The sequence below is a fragment of the Eumetopias jubatus genome, unplaced genomic scaffold (genome assembly GCF_037043125.1).
Source record: "Eumetopias jubatus isolate StellerSeaLion01/CBP00866 unplaced genomic scaffold, mEumJub1_p1.0 scaffold_17, whole genome shotgun sequence".
Taxonomy (NCBI): Eukaryota; Metazoa; Chordata; class Mammalia; order Carnivora; family Otariidae; genus Eumetopias; species Eumetopias jubatus.
The window spans coordinates 49,832,982-49,857,860 of record NW_028274823.1 but is presented as its reverse complement, the minus strand read 5'-3'; the positions used below and the strand labels follow the sequence as shown (position 1 = coordinate 49,857,860).

Genomic DNA, 24,879 nt, shown 5'->3' with positions numbered 1-24,879 from the left:
GGAGCTGAGGCCAAGCCCAGCTCACAAGGGGCAGGATGTGGTTTTCAGAGAGGCGACATTTCAAGTTGCAAGAGAAATATTGGAGCCACACAATTTCATGCTTTTTCCATGGGCTCTTATTCTCTAATCTTTGTACCTTCCTCAGTCTGGGCATCAGGAGGCCTGGTCCCGAGGGAACATGCTGCCACTTCCACCGCTGAGTGCTCGTGGGCGTATGGGGCACTTCTTGGTATCTCACTTATGCCCTCCTCAGTGAAGTGAGATCATTCCCAACTTGGCTGTGGGGGTGGGGGCTGAGCTGACAAGATCATGGATGCTCACTCACTTGTTCCTTCAACAAACACTCACTGAGCATCGGTTTGGTGCCAGGCATTATTCTAGTTGCTAACTATAGAGCAGGGAGCCAGCCTGGCAAGGTGCTGACCCTCCGGGACTAACGTCATCGGGGTGGGGACAAGAGACAATTAACAAATAAGTACATGCTTCAACAACAATCAGCTTGCAGTCCGTACGGTACAGAAATAATACAGAGTTAGATGTTGTGGAGTGACTGGGGTGGGTGAGGGGCATGTACTTTAGACAAGGGCTATTAGGAAGGACCCCCTGAGAAACTTAAATAAAATGGAGCTCACCATACTGGGGGGAGGAGGTGGTGAGCGGGAACAGCAGGTGCAAAGGCCCTGGGGCAGGAAAACCAGTGGGGCTGGAGAGCAGCAATGGTGCAGGGGCAGGCAGTGTACTTGGTGAGGTGGGCAGGGGCCAGAAGCACCGGGTGTATGGGCCGTGGGGATGCCTTGGGGAGGGCTATAAACAGGAAAAGGTTTGCTCCATGCCTGCAAGGAGGAACAGGAGGGAAGTGAGAGTGGGGGGCCAGTGAAGGGCTATTACCCTCGTCCAGGCAAAGGAGCTGGAGAGAGGTGGGCAGGTTAGAACCCAGGGAGGATGGACGGTGGAAGTGGCAGATGGCTTGGCTGAGAGGGAGTACCAGAATGAAGGAGGGCTCCTCGACTTCTGCGTTTGATGCCTGCACTGTTGGGGGTGGGGAGAGGGCAACTGATCCAGAAGGGGCCAGTAGAGGATGGAGGCAGAACAGGATCTGGGGAGCAGGCTGTTGTGGATGCTTTGCATTTGCTATACCTGTCAACATTTGAGTCCAGAGGGTTGCTCAGGGAGCAGCTGCCTGGGGAGTGCCAGGCCCCAGTCTGGCACGGCTCTCCTCCCGGAGGCTCTCTGCCAGCCTCCAGCCAGGCTGTGTGGGCGGTTGCTCCCTCGGGGCCTGGCCTGGGGTTTTGTCCCAGTGCATGATGGATGAGGGCCTTCCGGTTCCCTGACTTGGAAGCGGGCGTGGGTGGGGGTGGGCAGTGTCAGCATCCTTGGGGCAGAGGGGGTTGAAGGCTCTGCCCAAAAGGCTGGGCTGCTCAGACCAGAAGGCGTGCTGCTGGGGGATGTTGGAGCACCATTTGCCATCAGCTTGACCCAAGGCCTGTGTGTCCTCTACCAAGCCTTCTTCTCAGCTGGATTGACTTATTGTGAAGTAACCGTGGGTCCTCGTGTGTCTGAACCAGGATGCCAAGGACAGAGGGAGTTAGCAACACGTTTGGGACTTTTTTTAAAGTAAGCTGTATACCCAACGTGGGGCTTGAACTCATGATCCTGAGATCGAGTCCCATGCACTACCGATTGAGCCAGCGAGGCGCCCCAACACATTTGGGATTTTTAACAGTAAACCTGGTTTGCCTTCATTTTGTCATCAGCCAGCTGTGTGACCCTGAATATGTCCCCTCCCCTCTCTGGGCCTTGGAATTCCCACCTGATGCTAGGATGGAGCGAAAGGTCCTCAGGGTCCTGTAGCTTGAGATGCTGCGTTTTGGGTAAAGAGGATTGGTATTGAAGGTCGTGATGCGGGTAAAGATGGGGCCATGGAGATGCCTTGCAGGTCCCTGGGGTGCCGATGAGTATGGCATAGAAGCCACCTGAAGGATGGTCACAGGAGATCAGTCGGAAATGCCAGGTTGCCTGTGGAAGGTCAAAAGGACCAGCTTACCATACAAGCAGTTGTGTCCTCAGGAAAATCACTAGGATTTTTAAAGCCTCAGTTTTGCCATCTGCAAAATGGGTCCTAAACGTCACTGACGTCAGAGGGATGAATAACTGTGGAGGTAATGTGAGGAGAGAGACCTCAGAAGCTCAGCTTCTAGCTCATGAAATGTCTTTGGCTTCTGGACGTTGCCTTCTCCCTGTCCCTCTTCAGTTGACAGCAGGAATCCAAATTTCAGGGGAGGGGCTCTTCTGCTGTCTGGGCTTCCTCTGAGAGCCACAATCCTGGGCCTGGGCGTCCTGCCAAACCTAACCCTGGAGGCAGTGAACCTCGCTGTGGCCTTGGGGACTGGCCCACTGGCCTTGGCTTTCTGAGCATCAGCTTAGGTATTGCTAGGAGAGGCACTTTGGGGCTCCAACCAGAGGCAGTAATGAGCCCTGAACTCACGCCAGTTTTGTTTTGTGTTTTATTTCTCAAAGAAGGGATGGGCTGGGATTTCCTATCAGCATCGATGTGGTTGCTATTGTGGTTGTTGTGTGTGCGTGCGTGCGTGCGTGCGTGTGTGTGTGTTTTCACTGCTCTGGGTTTTGGAGCTGTGGTGGAAAGTGCGGAAAATAGCAGATGCTGTATCCATTTGCCACCAAACTGTCTTGAAACGCTATAAATATTTTCTAAAAAGACTAGCTTCCCAAGCCCGATGTGTTAGTTATCTCCTCCCTGCGAAACTGATTCCCAAAAATTAAGACAAATAACCTCTTAAATCACAGTTGTTAACCTCAGGTATAAAAACCGTTACCACGCCAGCCGCGGGGCAGAGTGACTCCCTCCGCCTAAGCGACTCCAGGTGGCATCGAGATGGTAGGGGCAGCAGAAAGGGAGGAGCCTTGCGCTCGGTCAGAAGGCCCGAGTCAGAGGCCTGGCTTGGCCGCTCACTGCTGTGTGACCTCAGGCCAGCAGGCTCACCTCTCTGAGCCTCTTGTTTCCTCGTCTGGGTATCAGAGACCTGTTACCTACCACCTCTCAGAGCCGGCAAGCGTCACTGCACTGCGTTTGTGCTCCTCAAAGGTACACAAAGGTGACTGTCAGGGGTTCATGGGCTACATTTGTCACAACCAAGAAAACCCCTCTGCCCCCTGCCCCACCCTGTACCCTCTAGTCTTCTGGCTGTTTTGAGGACAGCCTCCAGGGCCTGGGATGCTTGCTGGTCTCCCTTTCCAACAGAGAGAGGCCAGGGCCTTGAACCCTCCAGCAGATGGGCAGCAGAGTAATGCCACGGTCCACTCTCCTTGCGTTGGCTTTTATGTTCAACTTCTATTCCTGGCAAGGGAGGCTAATTGTGTATTTAAGGTAAGACCATAAAGTTTTTTTAAAAAAATAAATGTAGTTTAGCAAAAACTGTGAGTTGATTTCAAGAACTATATTAAGCAACACCTGGGTGGCTCAGTGGGTTAACCGTCTGCCTTCAGCTCAGGTCATGATCCCAGGGTCCTGGGATCGAGCCTCACATCGGGCTCCCTGCTCCGCGGGAAGCCTGCTTCTCCCTCTGCCTGCCGCTCCCCTAGCTTGAGCTCTCTCTCTGACAAATAAATAAATAAAATCTTTAAAAAAAAAAAAAAGAAGAACAATATTAAATAAATGGCAGTCTAGATGGCAGGAGGGATTGACAAAAACCAGGTAGGCTGCTGGGACATATGGGGCCAGTGCACTGTTCACGTTGCCCGTATCTTCACAGTTCCCTGCCAACCTCCCTCACCGTCTGTCTCCTCGTAGAGGAGTGGACGGGGACGGGCGATTAGAAGAACACTCTGGCAAACTGTCCTCTGCCCGCATGACGCTCGCAGGTGACCGCTATGCTTCATAACAGAGGGGCCACAGGGGTCCCTCTGACAGGGTCCAGGCCTTACCGGTGAGGGTGGGAGTTGCTCCACCAGCAGGCATGTCAAATACCATAGGTTTCGTTTTCTGCCCCACCTGGGAGGAACAGCCTGGAGTGCTGTTTCGAAAAGCAAGTCTAAGGTCACGTTTGACTCTGAAAGAGAGTATGGGGATTGATTGTTAATGGCTGCCGTGGTGTGGGCGGGGAGCTTGGTGACATGCCTGACCTCCTGTCACTTGGGAGCTTCTCCAAGCCTGTGGCTGGCCTCAGTCCCTACCGCGTTGCCAGCACCAGGCGTGGTGGTCAGCCAGTGATGGAGACAGAAGCTCCGGTTGGAATGAAGCAGGTGCTCCGTGGGCAGCCCAGGAGGCAGGGGGCGCCCCCCAACCACACTGTAGGCCAGGCTCCTGAAGCCTGTGTGCTGATCTGTATATGCCGTGGCTAGCCCTAGGCTGCATACTGGTTAGGCGCCCAGGAAGTGGGTTGACAGACCCGAGAATAGTCAGTGTGCAGCCAAAGCTTCATACCCCCCATCCATTGTTCTTGGGGTCCCCACCAGAGCAGGCACGCAGGCTGCTGGCTTGGAAATCCTGGCTGCCGTGTATATGGACGTCATGGTCATGCTCTGTTGTCCTCTGGGTGCTCACTCTACCACTGCTCTCATATCTGGTCAGTGGGTGAGACAGCCCCATATGTCCCCATTTTACAGATGGGGACACTGAGGCCCAGAGTTGGCAAGTGACTTGCTTGAGGTCATAAAGCTAGTTAATGCAGAGACCTGGCACTCATCTCCTGGCCATTTCACCTTCTACTCACAAAGAAAGCTCAAAAGACTAAATTTATGCATCCTGATGTTTAAACCAGCTAACTTCCTTCCCTCCCTCCCTTCTTCCCTCCCTCCCTTTCTTCCCTCGTTCATTTGGAATCTTTGTAGCCTAGTGGGTAGGAGCTCTGGAACCAAATGGCCTGCTTTGCATTTCAACCACTTCTTGGCCATGTGACCTTTGGCAAGTCCCTTGATCTCTCCGTACCCCAGTTTCTTCATCTGTAAAATGGGCATAAATACAACATAGGGCTGTTGTGACTATTAACAGGTTAACAGTGGCTGGCTCAGGGTGAGGGTTCTCAAGGGCCAGCTGGTGAGTGCAGGACAAGGGGTCCCTCTCCCAGGCTGTGTCCTGATCATGGGCACTGAGGGATCATAGAGGTGGGTCAACAAGAGCATCTCATGGTCTGGTGAACGTGAGGTGAGAGGTGGATACGTATACCGAGGAAGTATTTCAGGTGGACCGGCGAGGTCCAGGGTGCACTGGATCCCATAGGGTGGTGGGAGTAGGGAGAGCATGCATCAGCCCCAATGCATGAGGGGGTGCTGAGAAAGGCTTACCCATTAGAGGGAGGCTATTAGGGCAAGGCTTGTGGAGGGCAGGGGGACCTGAGTGTCCAGGGCACAGAGCCATGGAATGGGTGGTCCCCAGTCTATTCCTAGAGTGCTGGCTCGGGGGGGCTGGCCCAACCCTGGCAGATCGCAAGTGTCCAGAACTTCTATGGATAAAGGATATCCCCATCCCTTACTCTTTTGTTAACTCCTGCAACTGAGGCCTCTGGGCTCTACTCTGGAATGGGGCTGGAGGGTGTTGAAGAGAAGTGGAAAGGCCAAGTTGGTTTGTTCCAGTGGTAGGCAGAGAAAATCCTGCCCAAGAGCCTTGGCATGGGGTAACTGTCCCTCGCTCCTCAGCTGATGAGCCAGCTCGCGGCCATCTGTCTGTCTATCTGCCTGCCTGTCTCTCTCCTCTCTGCATCTTTCTGTGCAGAGCAGTATAAACAGCCCCCCCCCCCCAACACACAGCCACCACAGATCTGCTCACACGCCTGGTGCTGACACCCTGGCCCACCCGGAGACCCATTTATTCTGCCGCTGGGGCATGGGGCCGTTTTAATCATCCTTGCTCTGCCACGAGATACAGATGGTTGTATTATTAATAGTCATAATTAATCAGCCTCCACGGAGGATCTTTTCCCTGGGCGTCAGATCCTCAGGACGAGGAGCCCCACGAGGGCCCGTTCCAGTCTCCGATTTATAGACAGGGAACGTGAGGCCAGGCGGAGGCGGTGACTCACAGGAGGGCCGGTGACAGCAGCCCAGTCAGTGTTCCTGCCCAGAAGTGGGCTGTCCACCACCCGCACCCCTGGCACACCTAGGTCTCTGGGGGAAGCCTTGAGGGCTGGGGGTGAGAGAGCAGCCCTCAACCTGGGGGGTGAAATAAGGGGTCCCGGGCTGAGAGCAGAGGAAGAAGTGTAGAACCAGAGCAAAGGCAGAGGGAGACGGGGCTTCGTGGGCTAGCAGGAGTGAGGTCTGATTGGGGGCGGCCTTGAGCCAACACCAGCTACCCCCCGACCCTGCACCCTAGACGGTGGGCCTGGGCCCGATGGGGCTGCTTCCCCGACTAAGCACTGTGTCCCACGGACAGTGATTTAATGCTCGCGGCAGGCAGCGTCCTGATTTATGGGCTTGTTCTGGACAGGCCTGACTCCGTGAGCATAGCGGCGGCAACGGGCTTCTCGCGCAGTCCTGCGGATGGCCGCCTGCCCACCTGCTCCCCTTGCACACTCCTGTCTTCCTCAGATCGATGCCATCCACACTCACACACCCACACGTGCTTGGACACACGGCGAGCCGCGGGGCTGGCCGAGGCACCCTCTCCTGATCGGTAGGCTCATCCTGAGACTCTGCCGTGGTAGACGAAAGCAGAGTGACGTGGCCCAGAGTCCTGTGGGGAAGTGGGGAGGTGGGCTCATGCTCCGGGGTACTCCAGCCCGTTCCCATTCCCACAGGAGGAGGCTGAGGGGGCACGCAGCACCGGTCCCCAGGCCCCCATGCAGCACCCCTACGTCTCCTCTCCCCACTGGGTTCAGCAGCCCACACAAATGCTGTGCCAGGCCTTAGGGACAGCCCCGTGTCATGGGAGAAACCCAGTCGGGAGCCGGGCAGAGCAGGTCACACACCCGGGCTCTGTCCACAGCGCATGGCAGCAAGCTTGGCCTAGCCCACCCTCAGCGTCCTCCCATCCATAAAGCACTTGCAACAGCATCGCGAGGATTCGAGGAGTAGAAAAGCTGCTGGCTAAGTCAGGGCCCTTCCCCATCAAGCTTCACTCTCCCAGTCTGTGATGTGGTCATAGTCACCCTTGCTGGCCCTCTCTTGGGGCTCTGTTGAGAGTCAGATGAGAAAGGGGCCCTGTAAAGGGTGGGGTGCCCAGGGCACTGGTTCCAGCTCTGCGTGTGCAAGATGAGGGGCTCTGGGCACGTGGGGGTGGGGCGGGTGCTGGGGCCTGGGCCTCCATCCAATCCCCCCACTGTCAGAGTGTAGCCCTGGGACTTCGGCACGGACTTCCTGGTACCTGGATCTCTAGGAAGCGTGCGTCCCTCATCTTTGAAATGGGCATAGTGATAGTATGTACCGTGGTGTGCTGGGAGGATCCGTGAGAAATGTGTGTTGGGTTTGACACGCAGCAGCCGTTCGAGTTGGAGGTGTTCGTTGGTGTTGTCACCAGCCTGACCGCCATGCGGTGGATGCTGGGTTCGGAAGCACAGATAATGCATAAGTGAATGACCCACTGACATCACATTCCAATAGTACCTATGTTTCCAGACTTCACATCCATCCGTCCCCACCCAAGAGTCCAGGCCCTTCTTCGGGGCAGCTTAGAGGAGGTGTGGCGGAATCACACCCCGGCCTGCACGATGGCACCCCGTGGTCTGCGCTGACCTCGGCGGACTTCTGGGAACCAGGTGCCCAGCCCCGCACGGCCACCTGGCTCTGCCAGTGGTCGCCTCTGCTCTTGCTTCGACCACACCCCCACCGGCCTGAGGCCCTGAGAGGGAGGCCCAGAGGCAGACATGATGTCTCACCTGAGCTAGGTGGGGTCTGCAGACCCCGCAGCCAACCCAGGTGCTTTCTTCTGCCAGCTGCAGCCTGAGCCCATGCACAATCCCTATCAGGTGTGGGCTCCCTGGTCTGTGCCCTCCCCCCATGTCAGCTTCTGGGGTCCAGAAGACGTGCAGAGTTCCCATCCTGGCAAGGGCTTTGCTGAAGAAACAAGCCCCTGACACCCAGGCCAGGGCTACAGGGGCTCAGAGGTTATGGGGGCCAAGATGGGCCCAGATGGGCAGGGAAGAGAGAAGGCAGGACAGGCTGGGGCCAGACCTTGAAGGACAGGGGGATTTAGCGCACCGGAAGGGATAACTTTCCAGAAAGATAGAAGTGTGTGGGCAAAGGTTTGGAGTCATTCCTAGGGAAAAGCATGCCTTCTCCCATAAGACATCTGGGCTGCTCTGGCCCAGATGGCTTCGGCTCTCAGTGACTAGTGGCTGTGGGATGAAGCAGATGGCCAGCAAGGGGCGGGGCCACCCCCAGGCTGGAGCCAAGTGAAGCCAAGTGGCCCACACAGGCCAGAGCCCGAGACTTTGGCACCAGCCACTCAGAGCTCTCGACTCGAGAGTTAATGATTCATTTGTGGCCAATTTCTGCTGGCCATTGCCTGGAAATTCCCAAGCCTGCCCCTTCCCTCGGCTCTGGGAGCTCCAAGAGTACAGTTTCATTTACACTTGGCTGAGAACATCTCACCCACTATCCAGGGAATGGCTTTTAAAATGAAAGCAGGAGTGATGCAGGTTAGCCATGAGGAAGAACTGATTGTGGGCTGTAGGCCAGGGGCTGGAGTGGTTAGTTTGTATGTAGTAAAGTTAGAGGCCCCTCTCTGACCCCGTGTGCCGAGTGCTGGTGGAAGGAACCCTATTTGTGTTCATGGTGCCCCCCCGTTTAGTTCAGAGCAGGTGTGAACGGAGTCCAGTTTAGTGTAATGTGGAAAATGTTGCAGCAGTTACAAGGGGGAAATAGAGCTTCACCCAGAGCAGGACTTGGCTGGGTAGAGAAAGCAATAACACACGCAAAGGCCCCGGGGCATGAAAGTCCAAGGGAAGTTGTTAGAGGAGGTTGAGTAGTTGTGGTGTGGCTGGAGTGTGGAGGGTATGAGAGATGTCTAGAAGTGTGGACTCGACTCATAGGTGAAGGGCTTCGAGGACTTGGGAATTTGGCAGTGGGAGGAGCTGGTGGGGGCAGTCAGGACTGGTACCTGAGCAGGGATAAGTGTTTTCAATTGCGTTTTTGGGTCGTTTGCCCATTCGTGTCTTGATTCTGCTGGTCAACAAACTTTTCATGGCAGCCTGCTCTGTGCAGGCTCAGGCCCGAGCCCTTTATGGGTCCCTGCACCTGGGTGGAGGTGGGCTAGAGGGAAGGGGTTATATGTAGCAATCCAGGGGAGGGGTGCTGAGAGCTTGAGCATGGGTCAGTGTAGAGGCAGGGAGATGGCCGATGACCTTTTCAGACCCACCCAGCCCAGCGTGTTCCTTGTAGACTGGACAGACCACCCGGAGGTTACCCCTGTCCAGTATGATCGTGTGGTCTTACTGATTCCAAGTGTATCTGTCACTTTGCAGATGAGCAGACTGAGGCCCAGAGAGGGGAGGGTGAGTACCAGAGCCCAGACACAGCTCAGGCGCCCCCCCCCCCCCGCCAGCCCTTCCTGGCTGATTGCATACATATCCCCCCACCCACCCCCTGCAGATTTAAGGATATTTCTCCAAATCAGACAAAAGAGAGCAGCCTAATCCTCCAGGTTGAAATGTCCAGGGGCTTGGGGAGGAGGCTTCCTTTATATTTCAACTTTGCAAATTTAATTTCTTCCGATTATTTCTTGACAGTCCCAGGCGTTGGTGGTAAACAACCGCTCTCCCCAGAATGTTTCCCTGTGACAGCAGCTTTCTCTGGCGAGGGTGCTATCAACACTTGGCAGGGCCTCCTCCCCGCTCCCAGCTCTCTGCTCCCGGCTCCTGAGAAGTGAGAGCTTCTGAAAGGCATTCAAGAATGTGGCTCTCCCGGTGTGCTGGGCGGGCAGGGGCTGGGGCAGGCATGGGCCTTGCCTCTTTGTTCCCCACGGCCGCCAGTCGCCCAGCCTGGCCTCAGAGCCTCAAATGGCCCCTGGTTGTGGATGGTCCCCAAGTGGAGGGGTGGGGCGGTATCAGGTATCCGCTGGCTCCTGAGGCCCTGGCGCCCGGGGCCTTGGCCCCCCTCAGCAGCCATGGGGAGCACATCTCCAAAGGGTAACTCTGCCAGGCCTATCTGTGGCCGGGAGACCGGCAGTGTCCTGGCCCTGTGGCCTCCGTGGCCTGCATCACGCTGGCTTAGGTGTCCCGAGTCAAAGCCAGGAAATGGATCTGTGTACAGGGGTGGCGGTGCTGTTGCCCTGGGTGGCTGGGGTGAACCCCAACCTCCTGCCTGTCCACACTGCTGGCCTGGGTTTGAACAGTGCCTGGAGGAGAGGCTGAGGTGACAGCCAAGCCCCTAACCACACACGGCCAGTAACCGCCATTGAAGACGCACGGGGCTGTGGACAGGACAGAGCGCTCAGACGCAGGCTGTAGTGCATTTGCCCACGCTGGACCACTCTCCTGGAACGCCCCTCCTGGACTGCCCTCTGGGCAAGAATTTACCCAAGAATTACTTCTCTGGTGAAGCCTTCCCCTGCAGCCCCTCCTCCAGCGGACGCTGCCCCCTTTCCTCTGAGTCGCCCTCTGGATCTCCGCCAAGACCCCTATCACAAGGTCCTGTGGTCACCTTTCCCTGCAGAGGGCTCCCCCGGTTACCTGCATGAGTGCTTTGAGCTTATCTGTGCTCTATGCGTGCCTGACACATAGTAGACGCTCAGGGAAGGCCCTCAGGATTTAATGAAGGGGTTCCTAAAGGCAGTGTTGGAGTGTCCCTTTGTTAATGATGTGGTGGAGAGGGGAGGAGGGAGTTTGCAAGCGGAGAGGCTGACCTCCCTGTGCCAGCCGCCTGCCCCTGTATATCCTGGGCCCCGGGGAATTGCTAGGGGGCTGCAAGGGACCCCTCCCCGCCTCCATGCAGCCCAGCTCCTTCCTTGCTGGCAGGAGCCGGCTCCCTGGGTTGGCCGTGTGATCACTCTCCAGAAAACACCCCAGTGGAAACTGCATGAATGATTGATAAGAGCTGAGAGCTGTTTAATTTTTTCCCCCTGTTTAATGGCTATCAATAATTTAATACGCTCTCTGTATGTTTTTAAGAAATAGCACCCATTTTGCCGTCTCCGGTTTAGCGGGCTAAATGATTTAAGTGTTGGAAACGGGCTCTGAGGACGGAGGTTGAGCGAGTCAGAGTGATCTGGAGGCTGGGGGTGGGGGGAGGCAGGTTCAGAGCCAGCTGGGGGTCTGTGGCCTGGGTGTGTGTGTGTGTGTGTGTGTGTGTGTGTGTGTGTGTGTGTGAAGGGGGAGGGAGGGAGGAGGGAGGGGCGGGTAAAAGCCAGCGCCTCGCTGCTAAGAGCAAGATAATTGCTTTTCCGGGTCTCACTGAGCAGCAGCTGAACAGCTGTCCACTCGCCGCCCCCACCTCCAGTGCCGAGCTTTTCTGGATGACTCGGGGGGGCCCAGGGGGGCTAGGAAGGAGCTCCAGTTAGCACTGCTGGGGGCTGAGAACCCCCCGCCCCCGACATCTTTGGCCCCTTCTAAAGCTTTTAAATCATTTTTCTTTTAATGATGCAGTTATTCTCTTGCCAGCCTTATCTTCCAGATGGGGTAGGGCTGGTGTTGGAGTGGGCAACTTGGAATCGCTAATCTCGGGGCCCAAGGGGACCAGGAAGGTCATCTGCCAGTGCTCCCCCAAACTTTCCAGATGCAAAGGATTCCCTGAGAGGACTTGTTAAAAATTTAAATTCCTGGGCTGCATTCCAGGCCCACAGCCTTCCATTCTCAAGGGAGAGGCCTGGGGACACTGTGGGTTTACCAGGCAGCCCAGGTGATTCTTATCGGCAGAGGAGGTTGGGAAATGTCGAGTTCAGCTCTAGTTCCGGTGCTCAGAGCACGCACAGCACCATGTGGCCACTCCCACTGCTTGCACACCTCTGGGGACAGGGCACTCACCCCTCTGGGGAGACAGCACATGCACCTGTGGAAAGTGTGCTCAGTCCAGGGGTCCCTCCAACATTAGGCTGGTCCCACTCAGGCTGTCCTCATGTGTGTGGAGTTACCTCTGCCACAGGCAGACCACCTCTCCTAGGACCTCTCCCATTCTGGCTGTCCTCCGGCTTATCTATGCCTCTCTGTTGGCCAAGGAGCTTCCTTTCCTAGAAAAGCACTCCGGGTACCAGAGAAAATGTCCCAGGGATAGCCCAGGCATGGGGGTGGGGAGGAAGTGGGCAGACACCATCCCTGGCACAGTGGGGACCTGGAGGGAGGCAGAAAGAGACCTGGGCTGCAGAACCGCCGTGGCCTGTCAGGGGCCAGGCCTCCCGTGGGAGAGAAAAATGTGACTCATCAGAGATTGTTGACTAAGCCAGATCTCTGGGATGACAGCGAGGGATCTGAGACCAGAAGAAACTCCCCCAAGGTCACACATATCCGTTAAGAACAGGGCTGGGACTGCAAAGATGGGGCGGGGGTCCAGAGAGGGGCATCAAGGATTGAGGCCCTGGCGCTGGGGTCCACTGAGACCCCAGGCATCTCCAGTCTGGGAGCCAGAACAGGGGAGGGCTCTGCTTCTCACTAGGCGTTCGCTGATAGAGACAAGTCAGGACATCCAAGGATTTGTAGCAGAGCCAAGGCCCCGTCTGTCTGGCATTACAGCTCGTCCTCCGCTTTGCCTGGTCTTTTGCATTGTTTCAGCAGAGAGACAGCGCTGACTGCATGTCAGCCTTGCTCTTTTATTTTAATAGATCATTAAGAGGGAAGGAGTGGTACACATTTCACAGGTATCATTATGTACTGCAAAACAAGGGCACCCCTCAAGCCCTCCTGCATTGCATAGACCCTCGTTGTACCCTCAAATTCAGCCCCACCCTCGACGTGTGTGGGAGAAGCCTGGGTCTTGGCAGGTGCTGGCATACAACCCATCTTGTGATCACCAGTCCCCCCAGTGCCCCTTCACCGAAACCTGCTCTGGTCATCACAGCATCACTCTGGGGGTGGGGGGGGGCGTGGGTGTAGGTCTTGACCCTGGAGGAAGAGGAGGAAGGGTGCCACCGAAGCCTGACAGGGCTCTTGCTGGCAGAGCTCTAACAGCTGGCGAGACAGCAAAAGACTAATCCGTGCTCAGGAAGGCCCAGCCCCAGAGAGAGAGCTGCGTGAGTCTAGATACCTGGGCAAAGCCTGGGGGCAGTCAGGGAAGGCTTCCAGGAGGAGGTGCCACCTGCCCTCCAGCTTGAATCATGGAGGGAAGAGCAAAGACATCCCAGGGGCAGGGGTGTGAGGCAGCACTGTGAGTGTGCAGGGGGAAGTGAGATGAGGCCAGCAGGGCAGGGGCTGGGCTAGCGAGGTGGGCAGAGCAGGGCGGGGCTGGACCTGGTACGGCTGGGTGGAGAGCCACAGAAGGTTGGTTTGTTTTCAGCTTCCATTGAAGTATCATGTCCATGCAGAAAAGTGTGCCTATCCAAAGTGTAGCTTGACAGATTGTCACGAAATGAACACAGTCATGTAACCACCACACAGATGAAGAACATTCCAGATGCCCTAGAACCCCCTGTGTGCCTCCTCCCAGTCCCTGCTTCCCCTCCAGGACAATGACTCCTAATTTCCAACAGCATGCTCTCCACCACCTATTGCTGCCCAACAATACAAACACCCCAAAACTTAGTGGCTTCAAACAAACCACCACCATTTATTATGTCTCCGAGTTCTGGGGTTTGCCTGGGCAGTCCCTCTGCTGGTTTCCCTTGGGCTCATGTGACTTTAGTCACCCAAAGGGCCGGCTGGACCAGAAGGTTGGCATTGGGCTCAGTCACATCTGGCAGTCAGTGCTGGCTGTTGGCTGGGTGGCCTCAGTTGTCCCCCCATTCTCCTGTAGAGGAGACTGGCCTCTGACAGGGCCAAGGCCATAAACAGTGTGCGCCTGAAGGCCTAGTCTCTGTAATCCAGAAAATGTTCCTTTCACTAAATCCTATTGATCAAAACAAGTCTCAAGTGCAGCCCAGATCCAGGGGGTAGAGAATAGACTACCCCCCCACCCCCGCCGAAAGGAGTTACTGCTGCAAAGAATCTGTCACCATGTTTAGTCGACCACAAACACAGAGTGGTCTGCCTGTTCTTGACCTTTCTGTAAATGGGCCCCTTAAGTATGTTCTCTATCGTGTCTGGCTTCTTGGGGTTGTTGGGTTTGTAAGATTTCTCTATCATTGGATCTAGTTGCAGATCCTTAGTCCTCATTGCTGTGTGGTATTTATTCCATTGTGTGGACACATCAGGTATCTATTCTATGGTTGATGGCCATCTGGGAGGCTTTTGGGGTTTTGGGCCCTTACGAATAGCACTGCTCTGAATATTTCTAGTACACATCTTCGGGTGCTCCCATACACACGTATCTCTAGAAGTGGAATTGCTGGGTTGCTGATAAGCCGCAGGGTGGGAGATACTTCCAAACTAGTTTCTAAGGTGGTGACCAGTGCATGCCCCTCCAGCCGTGTTTGGGAAGCCAGCAAAGGCTTTGTGGAGGGGAGCAAGGTGTCCTTGGGGCTTTTAGAAAGTCCCCCTGGCTGAAGATCTCTGACCCTGAGGCTCCCTGTAATGTCCCCAATGGGCCCACCTGGAGCCACAGGCCATCAGACCAGATGTAGGGTCTGGATGTAGGGCCATCAGACCAGATGGCCTCCCAGACCCCCAAGACTCAGAGAAGCTGGGTGCCTGCAGAACTGACACACGAGGATGCAGGAGCTGAAGGGGCTGCCATGGTGGCCTCCATCTGAGATAGTTCTGGGCAGTGGGCAGAGCAGTCCCCAGGGAAACTGGGGTCTACCTCTGACCTTGCCTCTCTCTTGCTGTGAGACCCTGGGAGGAAACCCTTTCCCCAGCAGGGCCTTGCTTTCTGCATTTGGGAATCAACAGAGAAGAGTATCAGCCTCACCAAGTCTCTTGCCTCTCCCCAACCTGAATGCTGTATTCTAGAATCTAACAGGGAAGGGCATCAGGAGGCCCTTGGAGAGCTCAGTGGACTTCCTGATTTCAAGACACACATCAGGGGCGCCTGGGTGGCTCAGTCGGTTAAGCATCTGCCTTCGGCTCAGGTCATGATCCTGGGGTCCTGGGATTGAGCCCCATGTCGATCAGGCTCCCTGCTCAGTGGGGAACCTGCTTCTCCCTCTGCCCCTCCCCCTGCTCACTCTCTCAAATAAATAAATTTAAAATAAATAAATAAATAAATCTTCAAGACACACGTCAGTTGGCCAGTTTTATTCATCTTATTCACTAAACACCTTCACTGCACCATCCGTCTGTCACTCATCTGTTTGTCCATCCATCCCTCCAACAGTCCCTGGCCTTGCTAGCCTCAGAGGAGAGGGATAAACCTGACCTCATTCCTGTGGCCCAGAAGCTCCGCCCAGGGAGGAGACGGGCCTCCAGAAAGCTGGAGAAGACACGGTCGGCCAGACCCCAAGCCCCCGGGGGGTGAACAAGGCAAGGAAGGGCCTGTACAGGAGGGCTCCATGGAGGCACTTGAGCAGTGTCTTGAAGGCCAGCAGGGCTCTGAAAGACAGAGCAGTGGGGCAGAGGGCTCGGGGCAGAGCACCAGACATGTCCCAAGGCCGGGCACCTGGGGCCCCGGGCCGGCTACAGCACAGATGTGTGTGTGTGTGTGTGTGCCCTCGAGCTGCTGCTCTCAGTGCCCAGCTGCAGAGGGCCGGCCCTCGGTGCTGGGGCCTGGGCCGGGCCTCTAACACCAAGTTCAGGAGACAGGCCCTGGCTGGGGAGGTGGGGGGCAGCATCCAGTTTCTGGGATGGCTCCACTTTGGGGGGGCCAGCTCAGCCTTCCAGGAGATGGCCAGCCGAGCCCGGGCAGGCAGGGCCCGGAGGTCAGTGGAGGAGGTAGGGGCCGCCTGCGAGGTTGGCTTGGAGCTCACTGTGCCCTCTGGTCTGTCCCGCAGGACTTGCAGTGCTGCGCTCGGCCCCATCAGACCGCGGGGGCCGTCGCCTTCTTCCCACCTTGGCCTCCTTTTCCTGACGCCCTTAGCAGCCTCAAGTCCCGGTCGTCCACAGAGACCTCAGCAGGTAAGCAGGACGGGCTGGCCCCTGGCGCTGTGCGTCTGCTGCCGTGGGGCCGGGGGAGCGGGCAGCTGGGCTGTCATCACGGAGGAATGAGGGGACGGGGCTTATTTCTCAGTTTTCACTTCTTCCTTGGCCCCCCTCCTCTCAGACAGTGGAGGGGGTTGTGTCCTGGCCTGGGACTTGGACGTTAGGTTTTATGCTGTTGCCAGGGCCCGTGTGGCCTTAGGCAGGCCTGTCCCTCCCCGGCCCTCCCATCTGTCCTTGAGAATAATAATGGCACTGTGTGCCCAGCACGGCGCTAAGTGCTGTGTAGTTATTGACTCTTTCCATCTGCACACCAACCTGTGAGGCAGGTGCTGCAATCAGGTCCATTATATAGGCAAAAAGACGGAGGCTTGTGGTTGGGAAGTAACTTGCCCAAGGTCATGTACCTGGCTGAGTCCCCACGGGGTTCACCTTTGGGTCGATGTGGCTCCGGTGCACCAGTCCCTAATCCTTGGACCATTCTGTCCCTGGCCGTGCCCACCTCTGCTAGCCTCCTCCTGGGGGCAGGGACTGAGGCAGTCACGGGGTCTTCAGAAGTGCCGGGTCCTAACCCAACTCATGGCAAAGGGAGGGGACTCTTACAAGGTGACAGGGGCTGCAGGGGCCTTGGACTGCACCTCAGTTGTGGATGGGATGTGACATGAATCAGGCCTGGCTTCTGGGGCCCCTGAGGGGGGTACGTTGGGCCCCTTCTAGAGGAGGGGCATGTTGGCTGGATAAGGTTCTCTCTCCCTCTGCCTCCCTACTTCAGTTTCCCTAGCTTGTATTAAGCACTTACTGTATGCCAGGCCCAATGTCAGGCCCTAGGTTGCAGGGGACAGGGGCTCATCTCATTCTGGGCTCTGGCGGAGAAGCAGGGAGAGCACAACAGATGTTGTGCAAGCCACATACCAGTGCAGTGAAGTGGTGAGAGATTGGGGGGGCGTGCATTCTGGAGGAGGTAACCCAAAAGTGAGTAGCTTTGTAAGGAGACAGGAGTGGGGGATGGGTAGGAAACTCTGGCAGGATGGGGGATGAGGTTGGCAAAGGGATGGGAAGATCGTAAAGGGCCACAAATGCCAAAATGGAGAACTAGATCCCAAGGGCAGTGGGGAGCCATGGAGGGTTCTAAGTGAGATAGGGGCCTAATGAAGGTGGCTGCATTGGAGAGGCTGTCAGAAGGGCCCTGCTGGAAGCAGGGAGACTAGAGGGACTGTCCCAAGGGCACAGTAAGAAGTCAGATGCCTCAGGTAGGGCCGGAACAATGGACGCAGAGCAGGAGTGAAAACATAAGACACCAAGGCAGGGAAGTTGGCAGGACTGCAGTTGGCCAGGGTGGGGGGTGGGGCATGAGGGTGGGAAAGCTGCCATGATGTGGGGTGAGGGGTAATGATAGAGCTCTGAGTGAGTATGGGGGAGTCCGGAGTCTAGGAAGGCTTCTTGGAGGTGGTGGGCCAGGTTGTGGTCCAGTGTGTCTCTGAGGGGGCCAAGATTTTCGTGAGGAGGAAGATGATTTGGGTGGTATGATAGTTACACATGGGCATGATGTTCTCATCTACAAGTATTGATACACATATAAGTTCCAGAGGATTCTCCCAACCCACCATCATACCTGTATCCATGTGCACACACACTCGTGAGCACAGACACGCACGTGCTTGTAAACCTGCCCATGCGTGCTAGGGGATACAGATGTGCATGCACACCCATGCACGAACAGTCACGTGTGCACAGACACGTGCGGCAATATGTGGAGGAACACTCCCTCACGTGCACATGTACACAGACATGGTTTGCACATGCTACAAACATACACGTGTGCACACAGGTAGACGTGCACTCCCATACACACTCACACGCATTTGCAAACTACCATGGTGACGCCCCACAGCAGGTAGGCACAAGCTCTTACAGCGCACACAGTCCCACATACACACAGGCATGCGCTCCCGTGCGCACACAAGGAGTGTTCCAGGAGGAGCTGTTCGGGGGTTGGTGGCTTCTCACCTGTCAGAGCTCCCATGGCACAGGGAGTCGTGGGTTCTGTCTGGTGTGGGCGGCTAGTCCGTGTGTGAGGAAGAAGTTTAGGAAAGACCTCCAGGAGACAGGCGGGACAGGGTGAGAGATTTGCCAGGTTGCTTTTAGAGACACAAAGCAGACCGAACACAGAGCCCAGCTCTTGCAAAGTCCCAGAGAGGTGAAAGTTCCTTCACTGGCCCTGCCCCACTTCCCCACCAGTGTCCGTCAGAATCTACTAGAATCGGGACTGGCTACGTAATTTGTGGGGCCCAGGGCAAGACAAAAATGAGAGTCTCATTGTTCACAGATGATTATGGATCCCAAGACGGTGACAGCAGAGCATCAAACCAGGAGAGGGTCCTTCTAAGCTTGGGGCCCCGTGCAGTTGCCCAAGAAGCCAGCTCTGCCCAAATGAAGCGTAGTGGTTGCGGGATTAAGTGCCAAGAACTGAGTTTGTGTGCAGTCTCCACCAGTAACTTACCAGCCCGGAGACCTTGGGCAAGTCCTCTTTCGCCTCTGGGAGTCTTGTCTGCCAAGGAGAGAGACATGCCCCTCCTCCCACAGTGCCGGCATCCATCTTATCCCCAGCAACCTGGGACAGTGGTTTCAGTTGGGGTGGGATTATAGCCCCTCTGTCAGGCAGTGGTGTCAAGCATTCCCTGACCTTTGGCGGCCTGGTTTTTCTGTGCTTTGCCAAATCCACCAAGGGCAGAGGTGGTTGGGAGGGTCTGCTCTGTGTTTTATTTGCAGAGTCTTCTGCCTGATTGTCCTTTGCCTGCCCATCTCTGCTTGGCAGACTCACTCCTGTAGGTCAGATGCCATGGAGCCTTCTCTGACCCCCGCCTCTCCTGCCCGACTTTTGCCCTGAGACCCCTCCAGGAGCTACCATGACCTCTGGCACTGTAGACTTCTCTATCGTGTGCAGAGCTCTTTCACATCCCATCCCTCCACTCAACAAGCCCTTGAGAGGTCCTATCCTGCTCGCCAGATGGAAAACAGAGGCTCAGAGGTGCAGCCCCCACCCTAGCACCTGGCTGAGGGCAGGCCCACAGTAGGCAGGGGTGCGGGCAGGGGCAACAGAAGGAGGCCCCTGGGCTCTGCTCCAGGCCAGCTTCCCATTTCAGCGTTCTGGAAGACTGGCTTTTCCCCCCGGTAAAGAGCTCCAGCCTCTAGCCCCGTAGAGACCCCAGAGGTGCCTGGGGTACCGAAGAGGGCCTGGTGGAGCTGGATGTCTGGCCAGCTGGAATAGACCAAGCCCCAGCCCTGCTCCTCCCTGCGGGTGACTTGGCCCTGTTTCTGCAGCCAGGCGGCCTGCAGCCAGATGTATGTGGTTCCTAAGCTCGGGCGAGTCCCACATCAGGCAGAGAGGTGAGAAGGCCCCAGCTGGTCTGGGCCATAACAGCCCACAGAGACTAGACATAGAGAGAGGGTCTCTCATCAGGGGCATGACAACTGGCCCCATGTGGCCGGCACCTTGGGAACAGCACTGTAAACACCTTGGGTGGATGAATGCAGAAGGTACTGACGTGATCAAGGGTATAGACTCTGGGCCAAGGCTTCGGGGTTTTCCAGCTCTGCCACTCCTCTTTGTGACACCGGATTAGTGGCTTGACCTATCTGTGCTTCATTTCCTCGTCATTAAAATCGGGATAATGATAGGACATACCTCACTGTGTTGTGAGGAATTCGGTCAACTAAGCCATGAGAATCTTGGCAACGGTGCCTAGCACGTGGTTTGCACCCCACAGCGTACGGATGGATGGTGGGCGGGCAGCTGGAGGAAGGCGGCAGAGCGGACCCGAGCACTGTGGGCACACGGAGGGGGAGCAGGGTGACATGACTGGTGTCATTTAAGAAGGGATATAGGGAGAGAGCAGGGTTGGGGTTGGGCTGGATTTGAGTTTCATGAGGTAATCACAGTTGTTGATCCCAGCTCTGTGGGCAGGGATGCGGGGTGACAGCCACACTCCCTGGCCAGCCCCTCCGGCCCCTGGTTTGTGACTTCGGGCTGCCAGCATGCACACCATCAGCTGTCAGGCAGCAGACTTCCAGGGTTACATGGCGCAAGGCAGGCTTGGGGCTGGCTGCAAAGACCTTGACAGCGGGCCTGGCAACGGCCACGCAGCACCGCCGGCATTCCCGGGGCCCCATGTGGCATGCCTGTCCGTCTTCAGCACCAGCTGAGAATGCACACCCCATTCTCCTTGCCTGGAATTTGTTGCCCGAAGCCCAGGCCCCTCCACCACCAGCCTGGGTAGCCTGCCCTGAGCCCACACCCCTGACCCCAGCTGGAGCTGGAGATCATCTACAGCCCACTGGTCATTCCTGCCCCAGGTGGGCCACTCTCTGGGTTGGCAGGGCAGGGCTGCTAGACTTGGTTCAAACCTCAGCCTGGCTGCACACCTGCTGTGTGACCTTGAACAAGTTGCTGCCCTTCTCTGAGCAGTTCTTTATGGTATGTAAAACCAGAACCAGTCAGGGTTCATAACCTGCAATGGTCTCAAGGGCCTCGACAGTCCAGTGACGCTGAGATTATCTTATTATACAGATAAGGAAACTCAAAGCACTAGAGAGGTTAGGAAGCATACCCAGGATCACAGAGCTATTGGTAGAGCTGGGATTCAGCCCAGTTTTATTTGACACCGTAATATGTGTTTTCCCCACCACAGCAAACTGTCTGTGATAGGTACTTGCATGTTTCTGGGTGATCCAGTCACTGTGCCAGCCAGAGTCTGCTGAACATTTACCAGGCTCCGGTACCGTGCTAGGCACTGGTAGCCAAACTGGAATCTGCATTTGAGAAGCTGGGTGAGCACAGCCCTGGGCTTGGAAGTCCCAGAGTCTCCAATGCGGATCATGCTAGCAGGGGGCCCTTGGCGAGTGAAGGCAGAAGGAGCTGGGAGGAGCAGCTCTTCCCTGACACTAGAGGAGGCAGTCAGGGGGGACTGCCTTGAGGAGGAGGCTGGATCCCTACACGGAGTGGGAGAATAGGGTCTTCCTGGGGTCTCTGCACAACTTGGGCAGGACTCACCCAGTGGAAAGGCCAGTTGTAGAGGGAGGTTCATTCAGCCACAACTGGAAGTAGATGCTGAGGTGGCCCCTGAGGGCCTCAAAGGCTGGGCCAGAGTTTGACCTTGATCCTGTAGAGAGTGAGGAGCCAAAAGGGCTATCAAGCAGCAGTAGCAACTCTGAAGGCCAGGAAGGGAGGGCGGGCTTTGGCCCACCAGCTGGGGCTCCCAGCTCCACTCAGAGTGGTGACAGCAGGGAGAAACAGGGCTGGGCCTTGTTTACTCCAGCCAGCCGGACCCCCAGTTTACCAGGCCCTCTTCAGCACCCCAGGCACTTCTGGGGCCTCTCCTGGGCCAAGAGCTCGAGCTCTTTACCAGGGGGAAAAGCCAATCTTCCCAAATGCTGGAATAGGAAGCTGCCCCAGAGCAGAGTCCAGGAGCCACCCTCTGTTACCCCCATCCGTACCCCTGCTTGATGTGGGCCTGACCTTCGCCCACAGGTGGCGTTGCAGGGAGACATGGGCAAACCTGTTGAGTGATGTGGTAGGGACGGAGAAGCCCAGAGACCAGCCCAGCGTCATCCAGCATCACTGCGACAGGTGCAAGAGACCAGCAGGCCAGGCGAGAGGCATTTTTCCCGAGGGTGGGAGGGCAGGTCTGCATCCCCCTCTGGCTCTCCCAGAGTCCGGTGTGAGCCTCGCCAGCTGAGTGTGATCAGCCCTGTAGGGATGCAGAGCTGCCCATGTGCTGTAGGGGCCCCTGACCTCGGCCACCAACAGGACTCTGCAAGGACATGGCTGGGAGTTGGTAAATTATGCCCAGAAGGATTCCTTGGGTGTTACTCACCCCGGGTGCTTCTCCCTCCCACTGATGTTTGCTCACCTGGCTCTCTCTGAGCCCTGGAGTCGGTCTCCCTCTGGTCCGTAAGCCACACACTTAGGATGAGAACAACCACACCCCTGCCCTATGTCCCAGGTCCCAAACCTCAGTGACCTTGCGGGGCGGGTGCAGACACTGGGTGCAGCTGCAAGGGTGGCATCTTTATTTGAAGCATAGCATCCCAGCTGCCTGGGGGAAGAACAGTCTTTAGAAATCATTTGGCCCAATGCCTCATGGTACAGATGGGGAAACTGAAGTGTGGCCCACCGTGGCACTCCATGCTTTCACCTGAGGCCACTGCCACCCTCAACTGCTTTCGAAGCATGGCAGGGGTAGACCCTGGCAGGGCCCCAGACCCACGGTGGGGGTGGTGACCTGGCCATGGGGCACAGTGTTTGAGGAAAGGTGGGACCAACCCCTGAGGGCCTGGAGGCACAAGAGATTAGGGCCTGGGAATTTCTGGGAGTCTGTGGAGATCCACCCAGGACCGGGACTGCGAACAGCATCGGGCGCCCTCAGACCTGGCTCGGTGAGGCCTCTTTTGTATTCCACCTTCTATAATCACCACCTCCTGCCAAGGCCTGCAACCATTAGGGCTTCTCCTTCCATCTGTTTACCAAGAGAAAAGAGTGAGGGCTAGAGATTTCAGGCCCAGAGGCCAGGGCAGAGAGCATGCTCTTTAGCAGGGCCCTATTTGAAAGCTGAGAAGATACAGGGGGTGAGAAAAAACAGAAGGCTCAGGAAACCAGAGACTACCCAAGTCCCTTGTCAGCCCCCTGGGCTGAGCCACAGCAGGGTGCTCAGCAACCTGCAATCTAGGAGGCTGCGGATCTATGTGTGGTATCCAGAAAAAACATCTGGGTTCCAAGGGACTCTAGGGTCAAGGAGGGCTTCCTGGAGGAGGTGGAGCCAGACCCTGAAGAAAGACCATGACTGTGAACTGAAAGCATTCCAAGCAAATGGACCAGCAGGGTCAAGGCCCTGAGGCAGGCATGCAGGGTGGGGGTGGGGGGCAGACCAGTGGGGCTGGGTGGAGGGCCCAGACTGGGCAGTGAAGGAAATGAGGTGGACATGCCCCCTAGAGGCCAGATGGCAGAAGGAGAAGGGAGTTTGCACTTTGCTTCTAACTTGCTAAATCCCTGGGCAGATTCCTGCCCCCCTTCCGGGCCTCAGTTTCCCTCAGATCTCCCTGGAGTTTCAGGCACAGCAGGGCAGTGCCTCAGCGGAGGGGTCTGCCTTTGGGGAGGGTGTGGGCAGGTGCCAGGATCCTAGGCTCCCTGGGAGTTGGTGGCCAATGGCAAGGGCACTGCTGCTGGACCTAGGGCTTCTCCTTGGCTGCGGGAGAGCTGACCTCAGACTCCAGGGGTTTGCCAGGAGTCTCCTCCAGCCTGGCTGGATGGGGCATTGGGCCCCCTGGGGAAGACCCCCCTCCCCACCCCCATGGGCTAAGAGTCTGGTTTCCAGAGCCGACTCCAAAGCTGAGAGTCTGTGGGAAGGGGGAGGGGGTGGCCCTCCCCGAGGATGGAGGCCAGCTCAGAGCCGGACACAGAGGAGGGGACCGTTGGGAGTCCCTCACGCCAGCACCAGGCCTGTGATGTGCTTCGCTCTGTGTGTGTTGGCGCCCCTCTGAGTGCAGGCCCTCCCCGTAGCCCAGGGCTGAGCCCGGGTTGTGTTTGCTATGCCTTCACTGACCCGCAGCGGCCTTTCTCACTCTCTCCTATCAGCGGGGTGGCAGCCACGGGCTCCTGGACACCTAGTACCCGAGATTGCACAAACCTCCCCAGCAGTTTGCACAGCGGTCGGCTCAGGCCCAGCAGCCTGGGGCTGGCCTGGGTTCCTGCTCAGGAAGCCCAGAACTCTCTTCTGCAAGAATACAGCAATCACCCACAACAGGAAGGACAAGTCACCCTCCTGCAAAGCCTCTTCATGACCCCAGCTCCTGTCCCCCTCGTAAATAATAAAATGGTGGGCTTTGTGGGGCCCATTTTGTAGAAACTGCAGTTTGGGAAGAGAAGGCTAGAGTCCTAGGCCCCTGGTCAAGCTCCTTTGGGGACCAAGCCCATGTTTCTTGTTCATGGCCAGAAGGCAGATGTGCCAGGGCCTAGGAAGAGGAGGTGGAGGAGGGAGGGAGACCCACCCTGGGGGCCCAGGGGCCAAGGGAGCGGTGGACAGAGACGCCAGTCATGTCTCTCTTCCTTGGCTCCAGCTACTTTAATTGGCTGGGTCTGCCAGTGTACTGACATTTACCTGGTGGGGAGGAGGGCCTCCTTCCTCTTGAATCAAGAGGCTAAAAATAACTGGGCCCAGCTTTCCAGGGCCCCTGCCCAGCCAGCGCCTTCCTGCCCACCTCGGCGACCTTTTTCCTGGGTGCTGCGAGCTAATTGCTTTGTGTGCATGCAGTTGCTTGTGCTGAGGACTTCCTGGCATCGTGCACTCAGCTCCAAAGAGTGAAGAGAGGTCTCTGCAAAGCCTACCTGACCCCCAGGTATTGGGGCGATGGGCCCCTGCCTGAACCCCCGGCACTCGCTCCCTTTTCCCCTGGGTGCAGTACCCTGCCAAGCTGGCCACCCTACCTCTGCGTGCTTGGGCCCCTTCCCTGAGCTGCCGGAGTTTCCCCTGGGCTCCCTAAACTCTATGGGGAGGGGAGGCTGTGCCCCTCATCCTCAGAGTTATCGGGTGCTCACCTCAAGTCCTAACACGGACATACAAGTTGTGTGCTCCTGTCCGTATGCTGCTTGTTCATCCTGTCACCTGAGCAGCCGAGAAGAACCCAGTCATTGGAGATGGACATGTTTAAATCGAGCTGTGCAACCTTAGCAGGTTTCTGAGCCTCTATATTCTCATCTCTGAAATGGGCATCAAACATGATCTTGTTGTGTTTTTGTAAGAATGAAATGAGGTCACTTGCAGAAAGTGCCAGATCCAGAGAG

The 24,879-nt window shown here is 56.7% G+C and overlaps 1 protein-coding gene across 5 annotated transcripts in view; it reads left to right on the top strand.

Moving 5' to 3' along the window:
* ZMIZ1 (zinc finger MIZ-type containing 1) overlaps positions 1-24,879 on the top strand; it is a 235,127-nt gene that overhangs the window by 30,746 nt on the left and 179,502 nt on the right. For all 5 annotated transcript variants that reach the window (XM_028109611.2, XM_028109607.2, XM_028109608.2 and 2 more), the window contains exon 2: positions 15,899-16,022. The gene's annotated coding sequence lies outside the window, so the exon portion shown is untranslated. The remainder of the gene's footprint in view (positions 1-15,898; positions 16,023-24,879) is intronic.